We start from the raw sequence: 7,364 nt of genomic DNA, 5'->3' as shown, positions 1-7,364 counted from the left end.
TCTTAAATATTGCACAAACGATGAAATGACACGGCTGAATCTACAATATCGTCGTAACGCTGGTGATAAACAAGACACGAAATTAACAAACGACAATCGTCGCTCACCAGCGTCACAATTAATCATAGAAAGGTGCACAATAATATTAAAAAAGATCTTAGGAACCCATTCAAAAGGCACATCAGTCAACGATTGTTTCGTTGCAAAGCATGAATATTAGACATGGTAAGTGTATGAGTGACTTGAATAAAACATGCAATAAACCTGCAATAAACGTATTATTTTATTTATGTCATTTATCTTTCAGATTAATCTTGAGAACGTGGAAAATAATCTTTTTTTAAAGAAAATTTTGTGGACGGACGACTGTGTATTTCACAGTGACGGAAGCATTAATAGACATAATGAACATCATTATGCAGAAAAGAATCTCCATTGTTAAAAAATTATTCATGTTCAGGGGAAATATTCCGTAAACGTTTGAATGGGCACACTGGAAAACAGAATTATTGGACCATACTTCTTTCCTAAAAATATTAATATCAACAACAAAATTTATGCTGATCTTCTGGACAATACGTTATCTGACCTATTAGAGGACGTACCTTTAATTGTAAGAGGCGAAATGATTTTTCAGCAAGATGGTTATCCCGCCCATACATCGCTTGTCGCCCGTACTGTTCTAAATCGTAAATTTCCCAATAGGTAAATTGGAATTTACAGTGATTTCCAGAAGTGGCCGCCGGATCTTACCGCTTTAGATTTTTTTCTTTGGGTTATTTGAAAGACCAAGTATACCAAACAATGCCAGTGAACAGAAACGATTTAATTAATCGAATACAAAATACATGTTTGCAAATAACACCCCAAACATTCCGTAGACTACGTAGAGTAAGAGAAAGTTTTGTGCGACGTGCAGTTTTATGTGAGGGTAACGGTGGGGAATACTTCGAACATATTCTATAAATAAATAAATAGATAAATCATGATAATATATAAATTGCAATATTAATATTTTTTTATTTGTGTCCTACGCCCAATGCCCTATGTTAAATCTGTGTCAAAACTGTCAAAATTGCGTTTTATATTAATTCTGCAAACTTGAACTTCAAGGAATTTAGACACTTGCACGCGTCGCGATAATGCGTGCGTCGTTCGCAGAGACCGAATAATTGTAAACCTGCAGTTGATCATATTTTTGATTAAAAGAATGATTAAAAGAACGCATCCGTACTGCGTTTCTATAACCTTCAATCATTTAAACACATTTAAACATTAAATATATTTTATAAATATTTTATAAACATAATATTTATAAATATTTTATAAATATAATGTTTATAAATATTTTATAAACATAATGTTTATAAATATTTTATAAATATAATGTTTTCTTATGCGAAGCCATTGACAGCGTGACGATTAGTGCACTGCAATTCCGTTACAAAGATACGCGAGTGAATATAGTATACCAATACATCCTGTATTACCGGCCCGACGCGCGCCTAAAGGCAGGCAATCCGTCATACTGAGCTGTATGTAGCTGAGGCACCCTGTACGTTGATGTATTCACGAGTAATATGTGATGAAAATTAAAATGATCATTATTTTCTAAAAATCTAAATAATTCAGTAAAAAAAAACTCACAGAGATGAACATCTAGTCAAAATAATGAAAAAAGATTCCGCTGTAAAATGCAAGTAACAAAAAGTCTTCACGATTTTTGCTACAGTGTAATGCAGCAAAGTTGCATAAAAATTTTTTTGTTAACAAATCAAGCTTTATTATTGTACCGTTTTGTAAAAAAAATAATTGAAATCGATAAAATTTATCTAAGAGTAGAGGGTTTAAGCTTTAAAATGTTTTTTGAAAAATAAAAATGCGATAATTTTTTCACGAGTTGTAAGTAATCAAAGTCAAAGTGACCATGTTTTATTCAAACATCGATAACTCGGTCAAAAACACTGCACAGCGATGAACGACCACTCAAAATAAAAGGAAAAGATCCTGCTGTAAGATGCAAGTAGCAGAAAGCCTTTGCGATTTTTTCCACAGCAGGTGCAATATAGCAAAATTACATAAAAAATTTTATTTTGACGGGTCAAGCTTCATTATTGTGCCGTTTAGTGAAAAAAAGGTAATAGAAATGGCCAACATTCATTTGAAAGTAGATAGTTCAAGTTTTAAAGTTCTGTTTGGAGAATGCAATTTTTCGCAGTGTTATACTTTTTTGAAGTTATGAAAAATTTTGACAGAAATTTTTGAATGCGCTAATTTTGATGACCAGTATACTTTCGTTCATCTCTTTATAATTTTAATTTAAAGTATACTTTCTCGACATTATGTACATTGTAAATTACACACACACACACACACACACACACACACACACACACACACACATATATGTATATAAATATATATATAGTATAAAATAAAAAATACATATATGTAAACTATTTTTAATATACGTAATTATATATGTAAATATTATGTATTAATATGTAAACTGTTATTAGTGTTGATAAAACATTGCATAACAAATCTGTTATTTTATAGACATGGAAAGATTTAAAAGGATACATATTAAAAAAGGAAATTAAAAGACAAGCAACAGAAGGAGGTTCTCCTCCTAAAATAGCGTTTTTAAATTTTGAAGAAAACGTTTTACAATTGTTAACACCAAAAGTAGCAAGATTAGAAGATATTCCCGAAAGTGGAATTACGAACGAAATAAATTGCGATATATTATACAACAAAAAAATAATACAAAAATAAACCAAAATATTATAGAACCCAATCAGCAAAACAATATTTAAAAAATGTTTTCAATAATATTTAAAAAACATTTTAAAAAACCTTTCCAAAAACGTTAAAAATAATAAGATAGAAGTTCCCTTTTTTAAATTAAAAAAATGTTTTTTTAAATGTTTGGACAATATTTTTTTAACCTTTAATAAATATTTGTTTTAAAATTTAAGAAAATGTTTTTTTAACATTTGGTAAATGATTTTTTTAATATTTACTAAACATATTTACAACAAAAGCAAAAAATTGATTGCATTATTAAATAATTTTATACATTCAACGTAACTCATCAATCTAATAAATTTCTACGACAATTTTGTAAAGGGGAGAAGACTATATACATGTTTCAGCCAAGCCACAGTATCTGTTAGAACATATTTAATTTCTACGCCTGAAAAAACGGTCACCCATCCAAGTGTCAACCACTCCCGACGTTGCTTGACTTCGAAGATTGTACGCATCCTAATGCTTCGTGATGATCTATAAATACTTTATGTTAACGCACACATATTTGTTATACATTATTTCAATAGATGTTGTCAGAAGGATAAAACATGTATAGTTAACTTATATTTTTATAAATAAATATAAATATAAAGTATTATATTTATATTATATATAAATTTTTTACTGATTTTCACATATGCGAAATAGTATGTGAAATATGAAAAGATCTATTTCTGCTCTGTTCGTAAAAAAATAAATAATAGATGTCATTTCTAAAAAATATTAATTAAATATTATATAAATATATGTCCTAGATTATTATTTTAAATAATTAATTATTGTAACAAATATTAAATTAATATTAAATAAACATTTTTTAAATATCTTTTTAAAATGTTTTTTTTTAAGTTTAAATAAATATTACATAAATATTAAATGAATGTTATGTAAATATTATTTTAAACGTTTCATTAAAATGTTAAGTTAATATTAAATAAATATTAATTAAATATTATATAAATATTTGCTCTAAATTATTATTTCAAACAATTAATTGTTGTAACATAAATATTAAATCAATATTAAATAAACATTTTTTTAATATTTTTTTAATATTTTTTTAAAGGTTTAAATAAATATTACATAAATATTAAATAAATCTTATGTAAATATTATTTTATTAAACGTTTTATTAAAATGTTAAATTAATATTAAATAAATATTAATTAAATATTATATAAATATTTGCCCTAAATTATTATTTTAAATAATTAATTATTAAAATATAAATATTAAATTAATATTAAATTAATATTTTTTAAATATTATTTTAAATACTTTTTTAAATTTTAAATAAATTTTGAATAAATATTAAATAAATATTAGATAAATAATTTTCTTAAACTATTATTTTAAATAAAAAATTAATAATTTTTAAATATTAAATAAACGTTAAATAAACGTTTTATAAATATTTTTTTAATAATTATTTAAAATAAATAATTTATATAAAATAAATGTTTAATAAATATTAAATAAATATTATTTGTACAATAAACGCTAATAATGTAAAAATAATCAAAAATAAATATTTAAAAAACATTTATAAAATATTGCTTGCTGATTGGGAAATAGAAAATCAAAATCAGCAAAATTTAGAAATAAATTGCACAGAATTAGAAATAGAAAGTGAAGAAAATATTGAAAATATGCTGCCAAATTATAAATTAACATCAATAAAAAGTGCAAGAAAAGGTAACTCATAAAAAACTATTCTAAAATGTAGAAATAAGATTTCTATAACGTACACTAATAAAACATTTAAATTGTAGGAGGATTAATGCAACAACTGTCACGTGCCATGTTAGATGTACAACTAGAAAAACTACAACTAAAGAAAAAAGAAGTTAGACTACGAAAAAGACGTTAAAAGTAAAAAAAAAAACATTTGAGCTAAAACAGATACGATCTCAGCTAAATTGACTAAGTGATAAAAATATTTAAATTTGTTACTATCTAGTGCAATCTCAGTGACAAAGAAACTTAATTTTTTAATTTAATATAGTTTACTGCAAGTATTAAAAGTACCAAATTGTTGTTTTTACTATTATGTTTATTATAAATATATTGCAAATAAAGGCTTCCTACAATAGTCATAAGTTACTCGAGATTTGCGACAACTAATAAATTGACTATAGCAAATCGTAACTGACAGCTTGCAATTATTGTAGGATGTAAATTGTTTTTGTTTTTATTGTTATGCAAATAGTGAGTAAAAGTTAATACTTGATTTATTTTTTTTTTTTTTATCGTAACTGGCAACTTGTGATTATTGTAGGCTGTCTCCTATAATTCTAAGAAATATTAATTTTTTATTTACAATTTATTTTAATAACAAAAAAATATTTAGTTATATATTAATACTTAAATATAATTATTCAAATATGTATTATTAAATTTCAATTATGTTTATTTAAAAAGTTACACATTCAAAGCATATAATGTTTTTGTAACAATTATATAATTTTTGTTTGAAACAATTTTTTGTTATTAATGTCATTATACTAATAGTGCATTTAATAAAAACATTTATACCATTAAAGTGTATTTAAATTTTTTCCTATAAAAATCTGTATGTATATATGTATATTAATTTGTAAATACTACAAAATGCACGATATCCAAACCAAATTACCTTTTAAAGGTAAAAAAAGCGCGCCAAGTGTATAATGTTTCTTTAAGGAAAAAAAATTACAAAATTCAAAATAATACTTTTGATCATATCAAATTCAACTTAAGTAATATATAATTTATAAATACTATAAAATGCATAATATATCCAAACCAAATTACCTTTTTAAGTCGCTTTGGCCACAATTTTAAATCTGAAGTCGCAAACCCTTGTGGTAAAGTACAAGCGTGGACATCGTTTTCTCCTATAAGCAAAGGGGAGGGGGAGGTGAACTTCGCTACACGTGGAAAGTCGCAAATCCATGTGATGTACTCCTATACTGAATAACCCAGATAGCACAAAATATTCATAAAATATTTATAAAATATTTACAAAAAAGAAAAATATTTATAATAAATATTTTGTACATATTTTTATGTCCAAGTTTGTCAGGTATAAAAAAAATTATGATAAACATTTATGAAAATATTTAAAATAAATATTTGTACCATTATTATCAAAGAATATAAAAAAATATTTCGAGTTCATATACCACAAATATTTTTTAGTACATTTTAAAAATATATTCTATATATTATTGTTGATAATAATTTTTGCACCATTTCTAAATGGTTTATGAAAATAATTATATAATCTTTAAAAAATATTTATCGAAAAAAAATTTGTAAAATATTTATAAATATTTATGATAATATTTTGTGCTATCTAGGAATTACGACATGTGTGGTATTTATGAAAATTTTTTTGTTAATAAATTTTTATTGAATCACGAGCGACAGCTACTATTGTAATCATTTGAAATTCTTATCACTTTGTTAGGCTATTATAATGCAATATTTGCCTTTTGACGGAAGAAAAGGTTAATTAGTAGTGAATTGGCAATTGTAATATTCCATTCCATTTTTAAAGAACGATAGGAAAATTACCAGATTGTGGAGTCGGATCCGCTATATGTTCACATCGTTGATCTTTTGATCGTTGATCTTTTGAGGTTATGATAAAAGTGGATCAGCTGCAATTCAAATGCGATTTATTTTCTTATTGATATTCTTTGACAATAACGTTTAATTTCGATTTAGCACATACAAAAATACAAAGAAACGTGCATAAAAAAAGTTACATTTTTGGGACCAAAATTTAATAATTTTATCTTTTATGTTCATTTTATGTATATTATAAGTCTATATTATATATATTACATATAGGTGTATCACTTGTACATTGATATATGAAAACAAATGTCCCATGTATATATCTTTAATTAATTAATTTTATATATTTGTATTATTTTTATCGTCGCATGAGAATAAAATTTTCTAATGAAATTTGATCAAAAATTTTGTGTAAAAATATTTCTCTTCTCTTTTCTTTTTTCTCTTTTTTTTCTTACTTATTAACCCTTATGTACACACTCAGCGTTTACCACGTTGTTACACACCGAGGGTACCCGGGTCTTCACCATTAGTTTTTCTTAATTCCTGTGTTTATATGTGAACGTTTAGAATCAATTTACTTTATTAAATAAACATCAATAGAAACTATCTAAGCTATTTCCAAGTCCCCCAGTCTGTTAAAGTTTTTATGAAAAAAATAAAAGTAGGCTCTCCGAGCGCTGCTCAGGTAGCGCGCGGTCAGTTTTGACGAAATGTCGATTGATATCAAACCCAAGTAGCAAGGTGTCGTCTAATTGACGTCATTTTTTGGTCATTTTATGACAAAGCAGACGTCACTAATTGACGTCTTAATGACATTAAAATGACGGTTTAATGTCACAGACCGTTGACGTCACAATAAAGACGACATTTTAACGTCATTTTTATGACTATCCCAGGTAGTAAAAGTCGCCGTTATTTTGACGTTTTAGAAAATATTTCGGGTATATGTTCGAAATTTCGACAAAGTGAACACCCAGGTGTGC

Source organism: Monomorium pharaonis, chromosome 5 (assembly GCF_013373865.1).
Source record: "Monomorium pharaonis isolate MP-MQ-018 chromosome 5, ASM1337386v2, whole genome shotgun sequence".
Taxonomy (NCBI): domain Eukaryota; kingdom Metazoa; phylum Arthropoda; class Insecta; order Hymenoptera; family Formicidae; genus Monomorium; species Monomorium pharaonis.
The sequence above is the reverse complement of the archived record's forward strand: the minus strand, read 5'-3'. Positions refer to the sequence as shown.